This window comes from Pseudorca crassidens, chromosome 11, assembly GCF_039906515.1.
Source record: "Pseudorca crassidens isolate mPseCra1 chromosome 11, mPseCra1.hap1, whole genome shotgun sequence".
Lineage (NCBI taxonomy): Eukaryota > Metazoa > Chordata > Mammalia > Artiodactyla > Delphinidae > Pseudorca > Pseudorca crassidens.
Window position 1 is genome coordinate 33,179,450 of NC_090306.1, and position 23,939 is coordinate 33,203,388.

General features: G+C 35.0%; 1 long non-coding RNA gene across 1 annotated transcript; it reads left to right on the forward strand.

Moving 5' to 3' along the window:
* The first annotated feature begins 12,434 nt into the window (after positions 1–12,434).
* Positions 12,435–16,825, forward strand: LOC137201788 (uncharacterized). Its single transcript, XR_010932330.1, has 3 exons — positions 12,435–12,699; positions 13,761–13,822; positions 16,552–16,825. It is a non-coding gene; the product is annotated as an uncharacterized lncRNA (long non-coding RNA).
* The last annotated feature ends 7,114 nt before the right edge of the window (positions 16,826–23,939 follow it).

The window sequence follows — 23,939 nt, forward strand, 5'->3', positions numbered from 1 at the left end:
CCCATGGTAGGGAGAATAATCATGATTTACTCTTTCTGTAGTCTCCAACCCAGCCCTTACTAAAGTGTTCTAAATAATCCGTATGTATTTTCCCTAGAACTCCTTAGCCCTAAGCTTCTTGCATTATTCTTTTCAGGCCATTGACCTCATGGCACAGTTCTCTACCACAGCACAGAATTTAGAGTATTTCCACACATCAGACATACATATTGGATATCTAAGTGTATTGCTTGTATCTTTGCCTACTAGGAGTATTTCCCATCACCAAAACCCTGGTCATCCCAGGGAGAGAGGGGGCACTGCAATGAGATAGTAGTTAATTTTCCATAGTGGTGCTAGACCATGCCAAACTTTCAACCAGGCCTTTGTCTTTTCCACCTCTATCTATACAACTTCTGGTTGTAGAGAATCCCTTAAAACTCTGCCTAGCATCCTTACCTACCTCAGATATATTTATTACCATCAGATCTGCTGGATTGTATACCTAAGTGGTAGGCTGCAATATCATGTAGCACCCTCTCTATGCTTCACTCAAATCAAATTATCTTCTAAAATACCACATAAAAACACCAGAACAGTAATCACAAGCCCTCTAAAATTCAAGTGGTCCACTAAAAACCACACCTCATTTTTTATAGGCTGGAAGTTCAAAGTATAACAAGTATCATAAATTAGGAGAATTTCCTCTAATGTCACAGAGCACTAGACTCACAAAAACGTCACAAATAACTGCAGATGGATGAATCTTTGAAATTTTATCTCTCACCCTCTGGTTTGCCTGTGTCTTAGTAGATAAGACTACATGCTACTTACTGCTTCCCTGGTCTAATGAGTATATCACTAATATAGTGAATCAGCATGTTGTTTTCTGGAACATCAAAATGGTCTAGGTCCTAGTGAACTACAGAGCAAGAGACTTAACAGGGTCTGGTGAAAGTTAAAGGTTTGAAAACTGAGTGGAAGAAGTAGGAAAATTCTTATCAACAGTCTTATGCCTCAAGAGATGAAATTCTCATCACTCCATCAGACAAATGAGTGAGAATAAAAATGTTGTCCAAAGGTGACTGAAATCTAGAATGAATGGTAAAGGAAGTATAAGATAAATATCAACTTTGATTCTAGGATCACCTGTAACATCAAGGAATATATTGAAGGATATTGACATTGACCTCTACTCTGAGGGATTGTAGTTAGAATTCAGGGCTTCTTTTACTAATAACAGATCTGTATATCATAAGAGTGTATGCTATTTAATTGGCATGAAGGGTAAACTGTTACAGACCAAGTCAATACACCACTCATAGTTACTTGGGTCTCATTCATTTCCCTCACTTCCAGAGTGAAGGCAATGATTTTAAAATCCTGGCTCCAGTGACTGCCTCTCATCTCTGAACACCGTAAGTTGTCCCAGGGTGCCAAAGGACCAGGGATGGATATTAGACATGACCACCTGTGTGCCCTCCAAGGCATGAGCTACAGCAGCTCCAGCATCCAGTCCACCTGAGCTGGACTCATGTCCAACTGAAAATTCCTGCCTTCCTAGTGGCCCAGTTTAGGTGAATTAATGCCTCACAAAGATTTTTGATTACAAGAGACAGGAGGTGGAAAGCAACTAACAGAAATGTCTTTCCTTTCTTCCTTCAAGGAACTGCTCTATGTGGTGCTGTGTAATCTCATGGAGATGTTCCATAACTGAGCAATCGTACTTGTTTTTTTGAAACTATGTTCAGTTTGATAAAACATGACATTTTATTTCCTATGCCTCTTTTTCTACACTTTTGCTTTCAGTTGATTACCACTCCTCCAACAATAATTGAATATGTAAGATTTTCCTCATGTTCTGATTTCTAGGAAACCAAGGCTAAGACATGATGCTTATCAGACACGTAGGTAAGATAAAATTGAGGGCAAAGTAGAAACTATTTAAGCATTTTATAATCCTATGATTATCTGAGGCACAGAATTTGTGCCTTTAGTTACACTTGCATTCCAAGCCCCACAATATTATTGAGACTATAGGCCATACCTAAAACAGCAGAACTATGAGTCTTTACTACAGGAAAGACTTTTACAATTATGTTTTCCAAAAACAGTTTTTCTAGTGTGAACAGATGCAACAAATTAATTTTTCTTCTTGTAAATCTATAAAAATATTGCAAATAACCTGTCAGTTATGACCTTTAGAATGATATTGACCTTTTAATCTCATAATGGTGAAAAAGTGATAAAGTATAGCTGCACATAAATTGTATTTCAACCCTACCCACCCGTGAGAATTGATAAAACAATAAGCAGAAAAATACAGAGTTGTTCAGTACAATCACATACCAGGAGTAATGGACACTGAGAGTGTTTAATGGACAATTAATTATTTTTCACATCCAGAAAAGAAACATGTGTGTGAGAATCTTGCTGCTCTCGTCTGTATATAAACTAGGTTTTTACACAATGTTCGGCAACATGCAGACCTAACTTCAAGAGGCCTGTACTACTGTTAGAATGAATGTGAAGAAGACAGTGTTATAATGAAAAATATATGAAACAGTGAAAAGTTCATGCCTACTTAAAGGCAACCTTATATTACATTGAAGTTTATGTACCAGTACTAATGAAAAGGGGCAATAAAAGAGGTTCTTTTATGCTAAATTAAAGAATAGATGTATATCAGAGACTCTTTCTTGTTAATGCTTTAGCAGAGGATCACCAAAATGATCTCTCTTTCAAGAGAATACCTGCATTACACATAGTCAGCAACTGGATACCTGTATATCTATGCTAAAACTCCAGACATGTTTCCCTCAAGTTCTCTGACAAGGATAGAGGCTCCAAAGCCACCTGTTTGAGCTACTAAACCTCCTTTATGTCGCACCAGGTTCAAGGCTCTTGATCAAGTAGCCAGTTACTTCTGGAAGGTAAAGGAATTGTGCAACGATGTAAAGGGTGCTTATACCTTTCTGCTCCCAGCCTCTTAAACTTCAGAATTTTTTTTTTTTTTTGCCACACCGCGTAGCATATGGGATCTTCCGCAACCAGGAATCAAACTCGTGCCCCCTGTAGTAGAAGTGTGGAGTCTCAACCACTAGACAACCAGGGAAGTCCCCAATTTCAGAATTAAAGCCTTGTTCCAACCCACAGTCCTGTCTCTAGCATAGTTGACTCAATTCATAGATATTTTAACCAGTGAGTCAGGGAATTTTTAAGAAATCGCCTTATAGACTTTGGGGTAAAAGACCTGGAATCAATGAGATATGTGGTGTTAAGTCTTTTCTGGATGGAAAGGTAGGTAGGGGCAACTCAGTTTGAACTCTTGGCCATGTTAGAGTGTGATACGGAAATAGATGAGCCAGACAATATTCAGGGGTTACCAACTCGTAAGGAGCCCTGTAATATAAATAAAATAATCTAATGTGATATCAGTGAACTGATATCATTTACTCTTATAAAAATGACAAACTGTAACTTAGGCCCACTCTAACCTAAACAGAGCACGTCATTAAAGACAATTAATGTTCTTTGCTAACTCCTATTTCTTCTGTTGGCCTTTCACATTTCCCAGTCTCAATCTGCATAGTCATGCAGAGCCTGATTCCTACACCAGCCACTAACAGAAAACAGGAGCCAATGGGCACAGTCATTTTTAATTCCCAAACATGTTTAACAAGAATGAATGGTATATTTAATTATTTACATTTAAACCATTACTATGTTTTTTGAGAAAAATGTATCAAATAAAATGCAAAGAAAAATTAAGAGAATATGGAAACTGCAGTCAAGTTTAAAACATTTTCCTACTGAGGTAAGTCCAATTACAATTACAAAAGAAAAGAAAAATGGCAAAAGCAAAGTTTCAAACTTACCAGTAGAATAAAATTTGGAACCCTGCCTATGTACGTTACCTCTAACTTTAATGAGTATGGGTGTTTTCTGACTCATGCGTTCCATGTATTAATAATGGATAAATGCAAAATTATAAGCAGTACCAAATAAGCAAAAATGCTAGGATACACTTAAATCTCTTAAGTATTTATAAAGGAATTGTCATAGTAATTTCATTAATTGAAAGTCAATTTATCCATACTCCCACCAAATGAATTTTCAACACTATCAAAAGATTATGAGTTTGAATTAGGATTTTTAAACTATTGTGCTATGACAAAGTTAACTCATAGTATGTAATCCAGGAAGCTCATTGTTTCTATGAAATATTTCTTGCCTACAGCTCCCACATTATAATGAGAACTACAATTGCAATATTCCTCTTACTTATCCCTTTTCATCTATACATGCTTATTTTTTCCCTACGAAAGTGATGACTTCTTCTGCTAGCCTAATCTTTTAGTTTGTTTAATTTGATATGAATGTATCTTTCCTTATTAGATTGCTCTAAAAGACGATATTTTATGTTACATTTCCAAATCGTGTGTGTGTGTGTGTGTGTGTGTGTGTGTGTATGTCCTCAATTATCCACATAATTTCTAAGGCCAGCAAACAAACCCTTGAGTCATCATCTGACCCAAATTCTAGAAACACCTCATTGTCATTTGATGGATCATAATATTTTATACCAATGACTATAGGTTGTTTTGTTGTATATGTTTTATTTGTTATATACATCATGTGAAGTATGATAATGATTATAAGAAGGCATGATAATTTTTTTATTAAATGGACTTTTCCAAATGTCATCATTAATAAATCAATCTATAGATTTAACACAATCTAAATTAATACTGCAGAAAAATATTTATTATTTTTTGTAGCAATTGACAAGTGATTTTAAATATTTTATGAAAATGCAGAGGACCCGGAAAAGCCCAAATGACTTTCAAAGAGAAAAAAAAGTTGGAACACATGTACTACCTGATTCCGAGATTTACTCTAAACATACTTTATCACATTGGTATGGTATTGGTGTAAGTATAGAAATATAGATTAATGTAACAGAATATCAAGAAATAGATACACTCATACATGGTTAATTAATTTTCAACAAAAATGCCAGTGGAGAAAGGGATGCTTTTAGAACAAATCCTTTTGGAACAAGTAGATATCCGTATGAAACAATAGGTAAATAACCTCAACTTTTACCTTAATCAAACAGAAAATTAGTTCAGAATGGATCATAGACCTAAACAGTAAACACTAGGAATAACAAGTAACTTTCTAAACTGGATAAGCTACTGCTAATATTTTATGTAATGGTGAAATTATAAAATTTACTCTTATGTTTGGACACAAGAAGGTTTTTCCACTCTCACTAATTCTTTGCATAGGATTGATACTCTGTAAAGGTTAAAATCTTTAGGAAGAAATCAGATAAGCAGCGTTGCAAATACCACACCAATCTACAATTTACTGACTACAAGCTCTGTGTTTGTGGAAGCATGTGTGTGTGTGTGTGTGTGTGTGTGTGTGTGATTGAGAGAGAGAGGCTATCTCTGATATTCCCTTCTAGCTACTTAGAAGACATCTTAGAAACTTTGGGTCATCTCTTAGGAGTGTATATACCGTGGCATTGGCAGCTAGAGGGTAATGTGAAAAAGAGGTCTGAAAGATGAAGCTTTCTCCTGAGAGCTAACATTTTCAGAACAAATTGGGCAGCTGAGAAATATTCACTCTCCAGACCTCAGAAGATAGTTAAAATCAGTGATCTCAGGGTGGTCAAAGAAAACAAATACCAAAGGCTGACTCAGAACCCAAACATTTGTTGTGACTCTCTTCAAAGAACTCTTGGGTGATATTTTTATTTAAATCAATGTTTACAGATTTTGTCAAGTTTTCTGAATTTGTCTGCCAAGTACACTCATGTACTTTTTCAATAAATAATTGGAAAATTATTTATTTTCAATGTAAATGAACAAAAATAGTCCAAGATAAAAATAGAAAGAATAAAGCATGATTTGAATCAAATCCATATGTTCTTTAGTACCTGGCATGTATAGTATATATAGTTCAGATTGTTTATTCTTATTCATATATTTTGTTTTATTTTATTTCACTGAATTCTTGCAACAACCACTCTGCTCTTTATCAATAATTATTTTCCATTTAATAGGAGAAGGAATGATGAATTTCTAAATATAATCTAAATATAATCTTATTTATCTGCATGTTCCCTACTCTTCAAAGAAAGGAGTTTGTCATTTTTCCATTCATGTTATGTATTCAGGTTTAAGAACACAACAGAGAGGGTACTGAGAATAAATATTTAAGAATATTTATAAGATTTCTAGTAAGTATGATACTCTTGGAAAAATAAATTTTTATACCAAATGGCATAGCTTGAATTCATAAGTGGAAGAACAATGAGAATTTGAAGTGTTGTTATATTTGTTCAAGGACATTGCTCTTAAAAATTTGAGAAACAGTATTTAGTGTAATTGTTAAGAGCACAGATTTGAGGTCAGACTATTTGGGTAAAATAAATACATCTGCCTTTTATTGGCTGTGTTTACTTGAGCAAGCTATTTAATGTCTCTGGGTCTTTGTTCCTCATCTGTAAAATGGAGATAATATATTCATATCTGTTGTCAAGAATAAATAAATACACGAGAAACACTTCGAATGCAGCCTTATCTACATTAAAGTACTGTGTGTTAGTGATTACATTTAGTCTATTTTCCTATCCAGTGATAAAAATTTTCATTTCACATTTAATTTCCTAGGGACATTTTATAACAACTAGAAACCACAATAAAAACAAAAAAGTTCTCAACACAATTATTTTCACTTCTGCAACATGCTTTCCGTATGTATGTGTTTCCCCCTTGATTGATCTACATTCTATAGCTGTTTAACCTACTTTACCGAAATTTCTCCCTGATGATATTGTCCTCTCAAATTTCATTTCAGACATTCCCTCCTTCATCCTAAAGCCCAACTAAATCCCCTGATATAAATGATCATCTCTCCATCTTAAGTCCCATAATAATTATCACCTCGGTTGTAGCAAAGATTGCATTCTGCTTTGACTTTTTTTCATCCTCATCCAGATCTTAAATAACTTATCTATGAGCTTTGAATTGAATCATTCTCCATCACATGTATAACTTGAGCTTTTTCTTTGTTATTTCATAGGTAATTTTTAAGTTATAAAACTAATGACTTTAGAATATTCAATGTAACTTAATACTTTATATGTATATGTAATACCTTATGTAATGTATAGTTAGAATTAAGAATCAATTATTTTCCAAATATTTTTATTTGTGGGTATCTATATAAACATTTGCCTTTCCTCTGATTTCTAATTTTAACTTTAAGAAAAGGTAGTACTTTTCCTCTGTATTTACTAGTGGTTTTACAATATTTTAAAATGTATTTTTCTCACATAGTGCTCATCCATAATATTACAAACATTGGGTATTGCATTAATACGACTAAGTTGCTGTAACTTAGTTTGTTAACAAGAATATATTTCAAGAAGTATACTGTCCAATTAGTTTTCTATTTGAATAATTTACAAACCTTCTGAAAATGGATAATAGTGAATAATAAAAATGTCATACAAATTAGTAAGACCTCTCTAATTATATAACTATATGATATATTCTAAATCTTTGGGCCTTAAACACAAGATAAATCTAAAAAACCTTATAATTGAGATAAAATACATAATAACAAAAACAATAGCAAAGACAAACATTCCTATAGTTCCTACTATTTATCACACAATTTAAGAACTTTACTAATGCATCTATTTGACGGCAAACAAAAGCTTAACACTGACTATTTCTAGTGCTATTACATGTGATTATTTCTCCTTATACTTTTTTGTTTTGTGCAATAATTTTGCTAACAAATATGTTACTTTGGGGCTGAAAATTTTTGCCTTTTCTGCCTTTTTTCTTTATTTTATTTTTAAGAAGTTACTTTCTGTTTTTCCAAATAATTGTACCAGAGTGGGTTTTTCATACATTCTGATATTCAGTGGAGGAGATTCTCATACACAAATGTTTTTTAATGATTTTATCTTAAAAAATCTTATAGGATTTTTTAAAATTTGAAATATAGTTATTTATTTCTAAGTTAATCTCAAGAGAAAGTCAAAATAACTGCAACTATAAGATGTAAGAAATAGGTATACATGAAATGAAAGAGAAAAAGAAATTCTTAAAATCAGCAACTATCAAAAAATCTTATATATTTACTTATACCATTTTCAACATACATATAATCATATGCCTCATTTTATGGAAAATGATGGCAATATTATATATAGTAAAAATGTAAAAGAAGCAGCGAGTTCAATGTGAGTCTTCTTTATTTATAGAAAAATTTCAATGAAATGATTTCAATCTCATGATCTATCCCTTTAAAGAGGTTCTCTGGTACCACCTTATCCCCACCCCCATCTGTATATGTGTGTGTATTTGAAAAAGTTTTAGATTTTTATTTGGAAAAAATTAAAATGGTGTGATGTGTCTCTCTAATATGGGTCTTGTTTTTCAGACTTTTGTATACTTCAGTCTGAATGCAAGAATTAAGGTCACTGGTGTTATACTTTAAGGATTTGGGGGCTTATTTTTGGATAACTGTGAGACTGGGCCCATTTTCACATTAGCAGTGACTTGAAAATTATTCCACTGGGTAACAGACATATTCAAAAACCACAATCAATAAAATTAATATTTTAGATACGATCATAATAAAATCTTATTAATAAGTGATTAGGTGTGGGGGGAAATATTTTATGTGTATTTTGTTAATAAACAAAATATAACATGCATTCACTTTTAAGTGAATAGCCGATAGCTCAAAGTACTGCCAGTACTGCAGTTTTGAAAGAAGAATTTCCCTTCACCAAATAAATGTTAGTCCTGATATATTTCCTGAAACAATCTAACTTTTTATTTTCCAAGTTATGTTTTTAGCCTATGAACTTCAGCATATTTTTAAATGTTTCTTTCTTTTTTTTTTTAAATTTTATTTATTTATTTTTGGCTGCATTGGGTCTTCGTTACTGTGCACAGGCTTTCTCCAGTTGTGAGGAGCGGGGACTACTCTTCCTTGTGGTGCGAGGGCTTCTCATTGTGGTGGCTTCTCTTGTTGCGGAGCACAGGCTCTAGGCACGCAAGCTTCAGTAGTTGTGGCTCGCGGTCTCTAGAGCGCAGGCTCAGTAGTTGTGGCCATGGGCTTAGTTCCTCCACGGCATGTGGGATCTTCCCGGACCAGGGCATGAACCTGTGTCCCCTGCATTGGCAGGAAGATTCTTAACCACTGCGCCACCAGGGAAGCCCAAATGTTTCTAATAATGGTGTACCGTGAACTAATTCAACACCAATCATTTTCACATACTGGATTTTGTTGTTTCAAGCAATGAAAGCCACTTAAGCACAAGGACATCCTTTATTGAGAAATAGGATACCACTTAGAAATGCATCACAATAGTTGCAGAATATATATTATCTAATATTCACTGGGCTCACTGTGAAACAGACTTGAGCTAGCAATAAAACAACCTATTTTATTAATTTTCATTTACTTAAGGGTCATTTAGTCCAAACTAAATATAAATTATCATTAATTCATTCAACAATATTTATGGAGCACTGATTTAGGGGCAGGTCCTTCTCCAAGCTATGGAATTTCTGTAAGTTTCCAAAAGACATGAGTCCTAAACTCATGGAGCTCAGTCCTATAAATCTTAATTATATTAAAAAGTCTTTTGTAAAGAACTTTTGTTGTTGTTTCTAAAACAGACTCAATTCAAAGAATTAAAGATAAATTATATACTCATATAAAATTTCAGGTTGATTTAAGTTAAGAAAAAAAACGAGAGAGAAAGTATATCTTTCAAATTTCAAAAACAAAATTATCCATTTCTCATTAAAGCATTTACCTTGTGTAAAATAAGGATGCTTCAGCTTTTTCTCTCACTTCCATAGGAAGGGATATTTCTTCTTTTAAGAGAGAATTTCCTGGCATTTTCCTTTTTTTACTAAAAAGAAACTATTCTTATATGTTTTACCGGATTTTCACAGCACCAGGACCCGGGGTAATCAAAGTCATTCACCAGAATGACCGTGCATTGTAACAAGGCCTTCTACTGCTGCCGTCTGTCAAGAATGGAATCATTTTTTTAATGTAGAGAAGCCAGGAAGAAATAAAATGAAATGTCTGCCCTTTAACATTTCAGAACTGGGAAACTGATTCACTCTGCCCTGTTCCAGTTAACTGTAATAGATGTATTTTTGTACTTGTTCAAACCACAGAGCTTCTGATGGGCATTCTTTTAAAATACTCCTATAGATAGAATATATTCTTCCTCTCTGTTTGTTTTCTTTGGAATGGCAGCTGCCTCAACTTAATGAGATTGAGACCATTGCTCTGAGGATCAGGTGCTAGTTCAGTGAGATTAATGAACAGTATGAAAGCTTAGTTTGATATTTGAAAAACTTATTTGTTTACTTATTTATGACCACTACTCATGGAATTCTGCTCCATAACCAGTGAATTCTAGTTCCTCAGGCCTGATTCAGGGTAACGTGTAGACTTTAAAATATGACCGATACTATCCTGATGATATTTTGACATCCTTGACTCTCTAGTAGAATCAGTAGATTTTTAGCAACATTTATTATTTGTTCAGAGATTTAGAGTTCATTCATTTGCATTATCTGTCTTATCACAGTGCCTGAGTGAAGAATGATGGTGATGGTTTCTATAAATACACATTCTCAGTTGAAGGAAACATTTTTCTAATCCTTTCCTATGGTCATTAAAAATATTTTGAAAGTAAATATTAAATATTTTCAATACCAGTTAAAATTAAAGTATTATATCTCTGTGTATCTATTAATATTGTAATTGCATCGTAGTAAGCTGAAAAATGTCTTCCCCCAAAATATTCACAACCTAATCCCTGGAACCTGTGAATGTTACCTTATATTGCAAAAAACAGGGGTATTTGCAGATGCGATTAAATTGAGATCTTAAGATAGAAAATTATGTTGGATTATCCTAAATGCCATCACATGTATCCCTATAAAAGGGACTCAGATTTTACACAGATGGGGGAGAAGGCAACGTGAAGATGGAGCAGAGAGATACTTAAAGACACTGGAATGATGGGGCCACATTTGACGGGATGCCTGCAGCCACCAGAAACTGGAAAAGTCAAGGAAAAAATTCTCCTATAGAGCCTCTGGGGGGGCCATGGCCCTGCCGCCACTATGACTCAGATTAAGTAATACTGACAGAACTGTGAGAGAATAAATGGGACACATTTTGCTTGTTTTAAGCCAAGTATCTGCTGAATTGTTACAGAAACTTTTTATGACTTGGAAAAATTATTCTTATGTTATCTTCTTGATTGAGGGCTTAGCTAATTTATTTCTTGGTTTTTAGTTAATTCTTGAAACATCAATGTCTTTCTGAGAACTATTTTTATCATATTATATATTCATCAGCCCATAATCCATATGGTTGCCATTTAAGCAAATTTAGTGAGATTTTTCTTAGTGCCCATATTCTATGTCTGTAAAACATTATAGATGTTTGAATCGATTGAATGTTATTCATATCGTAGACACATATATTATAGGTTAATATATAGAGGGGTATGGATAGATACTTTTTAATATCAAGTAAAACCAAGTTTTATTATGATATAATTCCTTCTTTGTTTTCTCCTCTTAGTTTTTTGCTTGCTTTGCTATATTTGAACAAAACTGTTTTCTATTGACTTATTACTTACACATGTCATACAGTTTGTAATGATTTCCTGTGAATTTAAAATATACATTGTTATATCTTTAATTAATAGACCTTTAGTTAACCAGTTTCTACCTATAGGTGATATGTTGTTTCACCTGTCATATAAGGTCTTTAAAACTGGCCTTAAAATGCCCTAAGGCCAACATTGTCACTGTTTTTTTAGCTAAAGACTTTTGTCTTGTGGTGGAAATAAAGGGGAAGCATCAGGATGCATATACTTGTCCCACCCACATGGCTGTGTTCCCCTCTCCAGTCTGCATCACTAATAAGCATTTCTAGTTGATCTTTCAGACCTTTACTGTGAGAGACCAATGGATTTAATGAAGAAAGAGTCCTCCAGGGCATGCAGGCTCCCCCAGTTTCTTCAGTGCAGGGTTGTTTCACATGGCATTCCCAGCCTGCAATTAACCTTCCTCAAATGTCTGTCCTTCTAACTAAATTCTTCTTCCCAGCTTCCTGCTGTGTCTACCAATTTTGTTTACTTCTGTGTTGTTTTAAGAACTTGTTTTATCTGTATGTAACAGTACTATTGTAACAGTGAAGAGCTAAATTGGACTCCAGGTTAGATCTGTTTCTTTGAATTTAACCTTTGCTTTTCGTTGCTTTTCTTATTATATCATACATAATGGCCTGCCTCAAGGAACACTGCCCCCTCTGCCTGAATGTTAAACTAAACTGCCTTTGTTCAGCTCACAGGGAGCCGATCTGACCCTGCCCGCTTGTGAATGGCTGCAGTTAAGAAGAAATTAACACATCTCCTCCTATTTTGCAAAATAAATGGCCTTTTGTACTTTACTTCTTCACCTTCTCTCCCTCGCTGTTCTGTAAAAGAAACTGGCATCCAGACCCCGATAAGATGGTTTTTTGGGAACATCTTCTCGGTCTGCCGGCTTTCTGAATGAAATCGCTCTTCCTTGCCTCACCACTTCCTGTCCCGATTTATTGGCCTGCCGTGCGGCGAGCAGAGCGAGCTTGGACTCGGTAACACTATTGCATTATTTGGAACATTAGTTACCTCTTAGATGTCATTTTCTAAGAAAGACAGCGTCACATCTGACTCTAACAAATTGTAAATTCTTAAGTATGTCTTAACTGCTAGAATTTTCTATTTCTTATTCCACTTTTTAGAGTATTTCCCTCATTCACGTGTGTGTTATATTGTGCAAGTTTTACACACTTGTGATGTTTCTCTGTTCTTGTTTATCATAATTTTTACTGATATAAAGCAAACCCCTTGATTTTTAAAGCATTTTTACCGTAAATTCTATTTTGACTGAGATTTACATTGAAAATCTTGTTTTAATCTTGCTTAAAATTTCCAGGTCTATAAATGGAGATACGTTTAAATGTCTTAAATTTTGGTTTTGATTTGTCTACTATAAATAATATAGTGATAGAATTTTAAGTAGTCAGTCTAGGAAAATTTGTCTTTTAATGCAAGCTTTATATCAATTCACAATTATTATGATCCATAATATACTTCATCTTATATCTGGTTTTCATTGAAATTCTTTTGCTTTTTCTCTTGTTTCTGCATTTTCTTGTATTCCAATTTAAAAACTTTTCTAGAAATAGTTTGTATATTATATTTATGGTTCTTATTTTTCTCTAATACTTAAAAATGTCTATCCTCTCTTTATAAATGGTACATGTGAAACCGAGCAGGGCCCTTTTGAGGCTCCCAGGCACGGAGGTCTCTTTTTTGTCCCCTATTTCTTGTCGGCGAGACTCCAGCCTCCTTGACCTTCCCTGAGTTCCAAAGGGCAGATTCAAACAGTTGCTAATCAAGGGAGGAGGAGCCAAAAAACCACTTGAGGCAAGATTAAAGGGAGCAGAGAAGCTCATCTAGATTAGGAGACCCGCCACTGAGACCCTGCACACACCCTAATCTTGTCAGCAACCCCACCCTTGGGAAGCATTGTTATAAAACTCCTTATCAGATCCTCCTGGGTGGGGACACACAGTTTTTTGAGGCAGAAGCCCCCTGTGTCCCCCTTTGCCTGGCAAATTTATAAAGCTATCCTCTTCTATCTCATCCAAAGCTCTGTCTCCGAGGTTCGATTCAGCACTGGTGTACAGAGAAGCTGAGCTTTCGACATCACAGGTAACTGAAATGACCGGATCTAAATGTAAAACAACTTGAACTGCAGCATAAACATCTATGTATATATCCCTGGTAAAACAAACAAATAACAAAAATATCACTATGCATAACTTCTCCTATAACATAGCAATACATTTTGCATGGAATTTCTTGATCCTTCTCCCCTCCTTACCTCTAAACCCAAGGGTTGGTCCTGCCATCTAAAATATCTCTTCTTGTTTATAAGTTTTTATATATACAAACAAAAACAGCAAACAACATGAACGTTCTTAAATGGTAAAAATGCTGAATAAATGATAGTACATATAAATACAGAAATATTACCGTTTTTATATGTGACTTGTATGTCTGTCCTCACATGATATCTTGATTGATGTTTAAGTGGGAAATGTGGGTTTCAGAGTAATGTGCATAGTTTGCTTCCATTCTTTATAGAAGTAAACAGCAAACACATCTACATATGTGTTTGTGTGTATGTATGTTTTTGTATGGGTGCGTGGTATTGAAGCCGAATCCAGCCTCTGTACCCTGACACCGAATTGAATCTCAGAGACAGAGTTTTGGGTGAAGTAGAAAAGAATAGCTTTATTACTTTGCCAGGCAAAGGGGGACACAGCGGTATAATGTCCGCAAAACTGTGTGTCCAAAAAGGGAGGGGGGGTTGTGAAGAGTCTTATAGTCAAGGGGGCAGGGTTGCTGATAAGGATCGGGCTGTGCATTCCTTCAATCCAAATATCATCTGGCATCAGGTGGTGATGGGCAAACTGTTACCTTATCTGGAATGAAGAGTGCTTCATGAAGTAGTTAACATCTTCCATTTGGTAAGGATTTTAGTTCTGCAGAAGAGCTCAAAGATATTGTTATGAATATCCTTTGCGGGGGGTGGGGGTGGGGGGGGACCAGGACCCTGCCCTCAAGGCTGTACTATTGCTTCTAGACTGCTCCTCCCTTGTCTCTGCATCGGCCCCCCTCTCCTGATTAGCAACTGTTTGAACCTGGCCTTTGGAACTCAGAGAAGGGGATACAGAAAGGCTTTTGTGCCCAGGAGCCCCATAGGGTCCTGCTGGGTTTCAGTATCTTTTTAAATTCATGAGGAAAGATGTAATAAGTTATACATTAAAAAAAAACTCATTGCTTGAAGGAGCTAGAAAATGTTTTATTTCTGTGATTGCATTGAACTTGTATTATTTTGCAATACAAATATTTAGTACTTAAATTGCATTACATTCCAAACTAGTGTTGTCAAAAAGTATTTATGTTTTAGTCATTTTTCTCCAGAAAAACAGAGCCTGCAGCAGATATAAAGATATGCAGAGAGAATTTTTTTATGAAGGTGACGTGATTATGGAGGCTGAGAAGTTCTGCGATCTGCAGTTGGCTTGCTGGAGGCCCAGAACACTGGTGACGTAGTTCCTCTTCAAACCCAAAGGCTAAGTGGAGGGGAGCCAATGGCGTAGGTCCCAGTCTGAGTCTGAAGGCCCGAGAACCGAAATCATTGATATCTAAGGGCAGAAGAGGGACCTCCTGGCTCCAACAGAGAGTAAATTCACCCTTCCTCTGCCTTCTTGTTCTATTCAGGCCCTCAGTGGATTGCGTGATGCCCCCCTCCATTGGTGAGGGCCATCTTATTGACTCAGTCTACTGATTCAGATGCTAATCTCTTCCAGAAACACCCTCACAGACATACCCAGAAATAATGTTTCACAAGGTATCTGGGCATCCCTCAGCCCAGTCAAGCAAGTTGACACATAAAATTATCTATCACAATTTAGCATAAGCTGTGTTTTGCTATTTACATATATATGTACATACATATATAGTTTTTTTATATATAAATTTATTATCAGTTTTACTGACCTTTTCTATGTGATTAATTTTCTTTTTCTGAAAAAAATATGTATGTACTTTATTTTTTAATTTTTATATTTCTTCAGTATATTTGTTTTTTTATACTTGCATAATTAGTTACAGAGTTGTTTTTGCAATATCTTTTTTTTGACCACACTTGCACACGTCGCTATATTGTTTTGGAGAATGGGGTCATCTCTCAATACATGTTTTATTACCTCATCAGATAATAAAAAAAATGTGACTGTTTTAAAGTGTAAATATTCCTTTTCTCTAGGAGTTTGTAGCAATTTATTATTATTTTGTTTGTTCATTAATTTTGTCTGAATGTTTCAGATGAAAGCATCATCAATCTTAACAGGGTTTTGGGAGATTGTTTTTAATTCAGTGATATGTTGTACTATTTATTTATCTAAATACCTTTTTCTCTTATATTCTCTCTATCCCTTAGTAGGATATATGTTACTGAGGTTGCATATGCATTTATTTTAAATTCCTAAGCTCCCTTAAAGAAAAGTTTCATATTCATATTTTGCAGGAATGCTATCTTCTCAAACATTACTAAGCATATTTATTAAGTTATTTGTGTTTATTTTTCCATTAATTTCTTTCCTTAATAGATAGTTCTTTCATTAGCTCCAGCCAGTGTTCCTCTTCTATGTTCCCCTCAGATATTTGGTCATTATGGATTTTTCTGTGTAAATTTATAACAGTAGTTAGCATTGATCAATAGTAGTTGTTTAAGTGGCTTCTTTTTATTCACTCAGCACAACACTAAATATTTTTCTTTTCCAAACAGCAGATGCACTTTTACTTTATGTGATTTCTAGCTGTGATTGTAATTATGAACTTGAGTCTGGTCTGGTTTTTCTGTTGAACAGGAAGAAATAGCCTTTTCTATGGTGATGACCAGAAGTTTTCCTCAGCACACCTCTCAGCTTCTCCTTCCAGCTTCAACACTCTGGGAACCTGCCATACTTGAGCTCTTTGGAGAGGTATTCTGGGACAATCGTCTAGATACAGAAAATGTTAAGAGGTAACTGGCACAGAATTAACAGCTTTCATACCTGGCTACAAGACAGTCTTCTCTAGTTTCCCATATATTTCTTGACCTGATGCATTTAAGGACGTTTGAAATCACATTATTTTGAAGTGTCTTAATTTTGCTTATATTGGGTTGTGGACGTTTCAGATTAGGTTTATCCTCTCAAGGCAATCTGATCTTATTGGCTCTGTATCCTTCAGAAATAACTGAATAATTGATTTACTAGGGACTTCTCTTGGTTTTTTAGGACCTCCAAGTCTTTAACTGTTTATTTACTATAATTTGTGATTTCTATAATCTCAATGGGATTTCTGAAGGAAGAAGAGATTAAAACATGCCCTTAGTCAGCCATTTTGAAACCCCAAGTCTCTCTTTTTTTTTAGGTAATATTATCACAGTGAGGGAACAGAAAAAACAGTTAATACCAATCAGAGTTTAATACAGAGTACGGTTCTATGAGTTATACATGGACATATAAACAGCAGTTGAAATCTAATCCCTATTAGAAGGAAATGCACATTCTTAAATGTGATTATTTTAACTTCATTATGATTAATTTTAATAAAATTACATACAGTTTTCTGGAATCCAGTTTATCATTAATTAAAATGAAAGGTATGATTAATACATCCACATTAAAAGTGTTTTTAAAAATTAAGCAAGAAAAAAATACACTAATAAAGTAAATGTGTATTTTATTACTAAATAAGGAAAGTTAATTGGTTTGAAATAATTAGAAATAGACATATCCTAGATTTAAATTGGGTGTAGAATAGAAATCCCACAGAGAATGTAGCTTTAATTCAAAAGGTAATACAGTGAATTTTACAAATCATAACTTGAGTGTGGGTGGAAAATCACTTCAGTTTCTTTTTTTGTTTTTGTTCTTTTTTTGCGGTACACGGGCCTCTCACTGTTGTGGCCTCTCCCGTTGCGGAGCACAGGCTCTGGACGCGCAGGCTCGGCGGTCATGGCTCACGGGCCCAGCCGCTCCGCGGCATGTGGGATCTTCCTGGACCGGGGCACGAACCTGTGTCCCCTGCATCGGCAGGCGGGCTCTCAACCACTGCGCCACCAGGGAAGCCCTCGGTTTCTTTTTAAAGTGTGCATTCCTGGTCCTCATTTCCAAATATCCTAATGAGATTCACAAGAAACTAAATTCCTAACAAGAATCCCCAGGTAATTCTAATGAGAGACACTGTTCCAAGAGAGTATGTACTCATTTTACCACTCAATAAAAGAGCTCAACAGAAATAGTTAATCAGATTTGATAATGCTGCAGCAATGCTAACTATGAGAGTAATAGTAATAATTACAATTACAAGAGCAAACAAGTTAATAGCTTTATAGTTCTCAGTCTGCTATGAACTTTCTTTTAATGGTTTCTACCAATCCTTATAAAAATCTGAGTTCCTACAAATTAAGTTTATACTTCTGATAAAGAATTTAGTCTAAGAAAAGAGAAGCTATTTGTCTATGTCCTGTAAGTAGCAAGCATCAGCACTCTCTCACAGCAGAGACTTCTCCCATAATCCTCCCTGCTAGGCACTTCTATTTAAAATCATAATTTTAATAGTGCAAGTTGAAAACAACATATATTTATATAATTACTATGTACCATGTTAATGTATCACATGACTAATAGAAAGACACCTTTCTGATGTTGATTCTTCCCATACAAGAACAAGGTATTTACTTCCATTAGTCATATCTTTTTTGAAGACTCTCCATAATGCTTCACTATTTTATCTATTGAATTTCTAAAATGTATTGAATGAGTTATTTCTAAATATGTAAATTTTTGTTCTATTGTAACAGAGTTTTTTTTTTTCTTTCTATGGTGTTTCTTATCAATTTTTATTAGGAGAAGTAATTTTGGTAGATGATTAGATCACCAATTTAACACATTGCTTATTTTAATTTTTTGTTACATTACTAAAATTTTCTAGGTAATGTATCTGTAAATTGTTAAAATTTTATACCACTTATGCCTCTCATATAATCATATGATAATTGAAAAAATGCATATTAATCAAGAACTGTGTCAAGCACTGCATTGAGTGTTGGAGTGAAAAAAACAAAAAGCAAAACCTTGCCTCATTAAACTTACAATTTACTGGTAATCTCAGGCATTTGCCAAATAATCATACAGAAATATAATTCCAAATTGGATAGGTTCCATTAAGAAAATACAGAAAGTTTTTTTTTCAATAAATTTATTATTTTATTTATTTAGTTTTGGCTGCATTGGGTATTCGTTGCTGCACACAGGCTTTCTCTAGTTGCACGCAGGCTTTCTGTAGTTGTGGCGAGCGGGGACTACTCTTTGTTGCGGTGCGAGGTCTTCTCATTGCAGCGGCTTCTCTTGTTGTGGAGCACTGGCTCTAGGAACGCGGGCTTCAGTAGTTGTGGCTTGCGGGCTCTAGAACGCAGGCTCAGTAGTTGTGGTCCACAGGTTTATTTGCTCCGCATGTGGGATCTTCCCGAACCAGGGCTCAAACCCGTGTCCCCTGTATTGGCAGGCAGACTCTTAACCACTGCGCCACCAGGGAAGCCCAAGAAAATACAGAAAGCTTTTAATGTATGCCACGGGGCATGTGATTAGCAGTTCAGATTTTAGAGAAATGCTGCAGTTAACTAGAAGTGTTACGGAATATTATTTTACATGGGTGGCACTATTTGAAGCTCCAGGCATGAGGGAAAACAGGGCACAATGGAGAGCCTAGGGCCTGGTGACTGAGGCAGAGACCACAAAGGGGAATGAGATAGGAGAGTGTATTATCTACTGCTGTGTAAGAAATTACCTAATTTTAATGGTTTCTAACAATAAAAATGTATTTTCTAACAGTTTTTGGGAGTCAGGGATCAGAGTGTGACTTAGTTAAGTGCCTTTGTTTAACATCAATACTGAAATTATAGTCTGTAGGCCACCTGGGGCTCTGGTCACACCTATAGACTCAAAGTGAGGAGGGATAAATCCAGTTACAAGTCCATTCATGTGGTTGTTGGCAAGTCTCTGTCCCTCGACACATGAGCCTCCTACAGGGCTGCTCGACAAGGTGGCCTAACATGGTGATCAAATCCAAGAAAGCATGAGAGAAAGCAGCCAAAATGGAAGCCAGTCTTTTTACAGCCTAATCTTGGAAATGACAAGTCACCCCTTCTGCTATTCTATGTTACAAAGGACTCCATAAGTCTAGCCTCCACCACCCACAGCCCCTCCCTCCACGACCCACACCACCACACACACACATGCACACTCCATCCTTCCAATCTTCTCCATCTCACTGTCTATTGTTTCTGTTCCCAGGGTGACCATAAGCTGTGGCTGAACCATAAAAATCTTCACGTACGCACAAGCTGACAGTGCTTTGCAAAACGCCCATACTGTGCCCCTCTTACTCCCTGTCTGACGACTTCTTTGTTTGAGCCGTTACAGGACCTCTTTTGGCACGTTCCTTTGCACAACCTGAAAGTATGTGGGAGTTAATCTCCCAAGGGATAAACTTTGAACAGTAGGATTCAGTAATTTGTTGGTAAATTCAGTCCTATTTATCCCTTGCAATAGAAGGACCCCAAATGAAGCTAGTATGGATTTTTGAGAGTGATCATGGTATTCTGTAATTTGTCTTACTTAGTGGTAGGCAGTTCAATAATCTATACTTGTGTCATCTCTCCCTTCCTCCTTGCCACTTTGTCTTTCACTTCTCCCTAGAAATGAACATAACTCCTCTGCCTCAGGTTCAGCTTTCTGGAAAGACTAAGCTACCAGTTTGTACTTAGAATGCTAATCTTCAGGGTAGAATTTCGGAACTGAATTTTACCCTCAACTGAAAGCAATAAGAACACCATGTAAGAGCACAATCACTAAAGATTTTATGTGTCACTTGGATGAGGTATAGGTGGAAGGTGAAGAGTTCAGATTTATAATGGCTAAGGCACTTGAGCAGTATGACAGCAAAAAATAATTATAAGAACTGTGAAGTGGGTTGGCTTTTTATAAACTGCTAACCATAAGAATGTACTGTAAACCGTTGTTATTTTTAACCCAAATTTTAGTATAAAAATATGTGACCTTCAAAAATTAGAAGTTTGCATTCCTATATCCCTTACCTAGAGTTTCCAGGTTTCATTATTTGTTATATATCTTCTATCTCTCACCCTCGGTCTACCTAAACATACACTCACAACAATACACATTTTGATTACATATTTATCAATTATTTAAAACTAAGTTTCTGATACTTCACACAAATATTTTAGCTTGTATTTCATTTTTTTAAAAGATATTTTATCTAATTGTAATTATCACATCCAGAAAATTTAAGCCTGATATACAAAATGTTCTTTAATATTTATGTCATGTGTTCAATATAACAATTTTCCCCAAATATGCCACTGAATATTTTTCTAGTTGTTTTTATTTCTTAGTTCTGATCCAAGATCTAATAAAAGATCGCATATTGAATTTTCTGGTCATCTAGAACAACCCATATTCCTTTTATTTTTATAACGACGTTTTCACAGTTGTGACTGAGAATTTTCTTCACTTACTTCCAAATACCAGGAATGAACTTGACTAAGGGCTCCAAATCCACCACTCTGAAATCCAACTCTGTGATAACACTGAGGTCACAGGCTATCTACGGGACTCCTCTTAGAGCCGATGTTGCCAGTAACTATGTCCCTTTATTTTCCATTCTTGATATTGAAATTTTTCATTCTTATAGGAAGCTCTTCTCCCTTTTTTCTTGGTCACTGTAACTAGAAGTTTGTCAATTTTATTGAACTTTTCAAAGAATATGCTTTTATTTGCATTGATTTTTTTTTATTTTTCTATTTTCAATTTCATTAATTTCTTCTCCATTCTTTATTACTTCTTTCTACTTGCTTTGGGTTTAGTTTGCTCTATTTTTCTTTAAAAATTTCTTAAGATGGGGCTTCCCTGGTGGCGCAGTGGTTGAGAGTCTGCCTGCTAATGCAGGGGACACGGGTTCGTGCCCTGGTCCGGGAAGATCCCACATGCTGCGGAGCGGCTGGTCCCGTGACCCATGGCCACTGAGCCTGCGCGTCCAGAGCCTGTGCTCCGCAACGGGAGAGGCCACAACAGTGAGAGGGCCGCGTACCACAAAAAAAAAAAAAAAAAAAAATTCTTAAGATGAAAAATTAAATTATTGATCTGAGTCATTTCTTCTTTCCTAATATAAGTATTCAATACTATAAATGACCCTGAAAGCACTGCTATAGCTGTATCCCTCATATTTTGATGTGTTGTATTTTTATCTGTATTTCATACAGACTATTTTTTCATTGGTTTTAGACTTCCCCTTTAACCCTGGGTTATTTAGAAATGGGATGTTTAATATCTAAAGATTTGAGAATTTTTTAGATTTATTCCTGTTTGACTTATAGCTAAATTCTATTATGCTATTAAAATGTAGCTACGATTTCTACTCTTTTAAATTGTTTGAGATATTTTTATTGGCTTATTATATGGTCTATCTTGTTGAATATTCATATGTCTTTGAAAATAATGTGTATTCTAATGTTGGGTGAATTGTTCTATAAATGTTAATTAAGACTATTTGGTTGATAGTGTTCAAATCTTCTATACTCTTACTGTCTTTCTGCCTATTTGTTCTATCAATTACTGGGAAAGGATTTTTGATGTCTCAATTATAATTTTAGAACTGCCAACTTGTTTTACTAACTTCCATTTTTGTCTCATTTATTTTGATGCTCTGTTATCAGTAATATATATATATATATTTGTATTTATGGTCATTATGTCTTATTGGAGAATTGACCCTTAATGATGATATACTGTCCCATTTTATTCTGGATAGTATTCCTTGTTCCGAAGCTGGCTTTTTCTGATATTAACATAGCTATTCAAGGTTTTGGGGGATATTTTCATGGCATATCTTTCTCCATCTTTTTACTTTTAACTTATCTTTATCAGTATATATTAACTGCATTTCTAATAGACACAGTAGAATTGGATCTTGCTGTCTGATCCAATCTGACAATTGCATTCTTAAGAAAGTTATATTTAAGCCATTCATAAGTAACGGGATTATGGATGTCGTTGGATAAAAACTTTACTAAATTGCTAGCTGTTTTGTATTTATTTAATTTATTATATACTCTTGCTCTGCCTTCTTTTGCATTAAATAAACATTATATAGTATATCATTTTACCTCCACTATTGACTTATTACTTATACATCTCTTATAAAGTTTGTAGTAATTTTCTGCTAATTTAAAATATACATTGTTATATTTTTAATGAATATACCTTTAATTAATCAGGTTCTACCCTCAAATGATTGTTTCACCTATCATATAAGCTCGTTAAAACTGGCCTTAATATACCCTAAGGCCAGTAGTGTCACTGTTCTTTCTGATTAAAGCTTTTGTCTTGTGGTGGAAATAAAGAGGAAGCATCAGGATGCATATACTTGTCCCACCCACATGACTGTGTTCCCCTCTCCAGTCTGTATCACCATAGGCACTTCTTAGTTGATTTTTCAGACCCTTTGCTGTGAGAGGCCAATGGGGTTCATGAAGAAAGAGTCCTTCAGGGCATGCAGACTCCTCCAGTTTCTTCAGTGCAGTGTTGTTTCACATGGCATTGCCAGCCTGCAATCATCCTTCTTCAAGTATCTGCTCTTCTAGCATCCTACCAATTTTGTTTTGTTGTGTGTTGTTTTAAGAACTTGTTTTTTTTCTGTATACAGCAGTACTATTGTATTATTTGGAACATTAGTCTTCTCTTAGATGTCACTTTCTAAGAAAGACAGCTTCACATCTGACTCTGACAAACTGTAAATTCTTAAGTATGTATTACCTGCTTGAATTGTCACATAATAGTAAATGTTACACTGAAAATATTTTATGATGAAAGACCTTTGGAATAAAATACCCTTGGAATATGGTAAACAAAGTTTTAACATATTAAACAGGGAACTTTTTAAACAGAAGTACTTAGTAAGTTTCTCACAACTTGACATAACCTTAAATACATACCTTACTTAGAATGATTGCTTCTATCATAGAACAGTCCTATGCTGAGATCTATACCATTATTGAAATAGCTGAAAATCAATGTGTTATTGGGAGATATATAGCCAGGTGTATATTCACATTGTCAGTACGCTTTATAATAAATGCTCAAGGACTTAAAATTATTATAGCTAAGTGATTTGCCCTTGAAATTCAGGG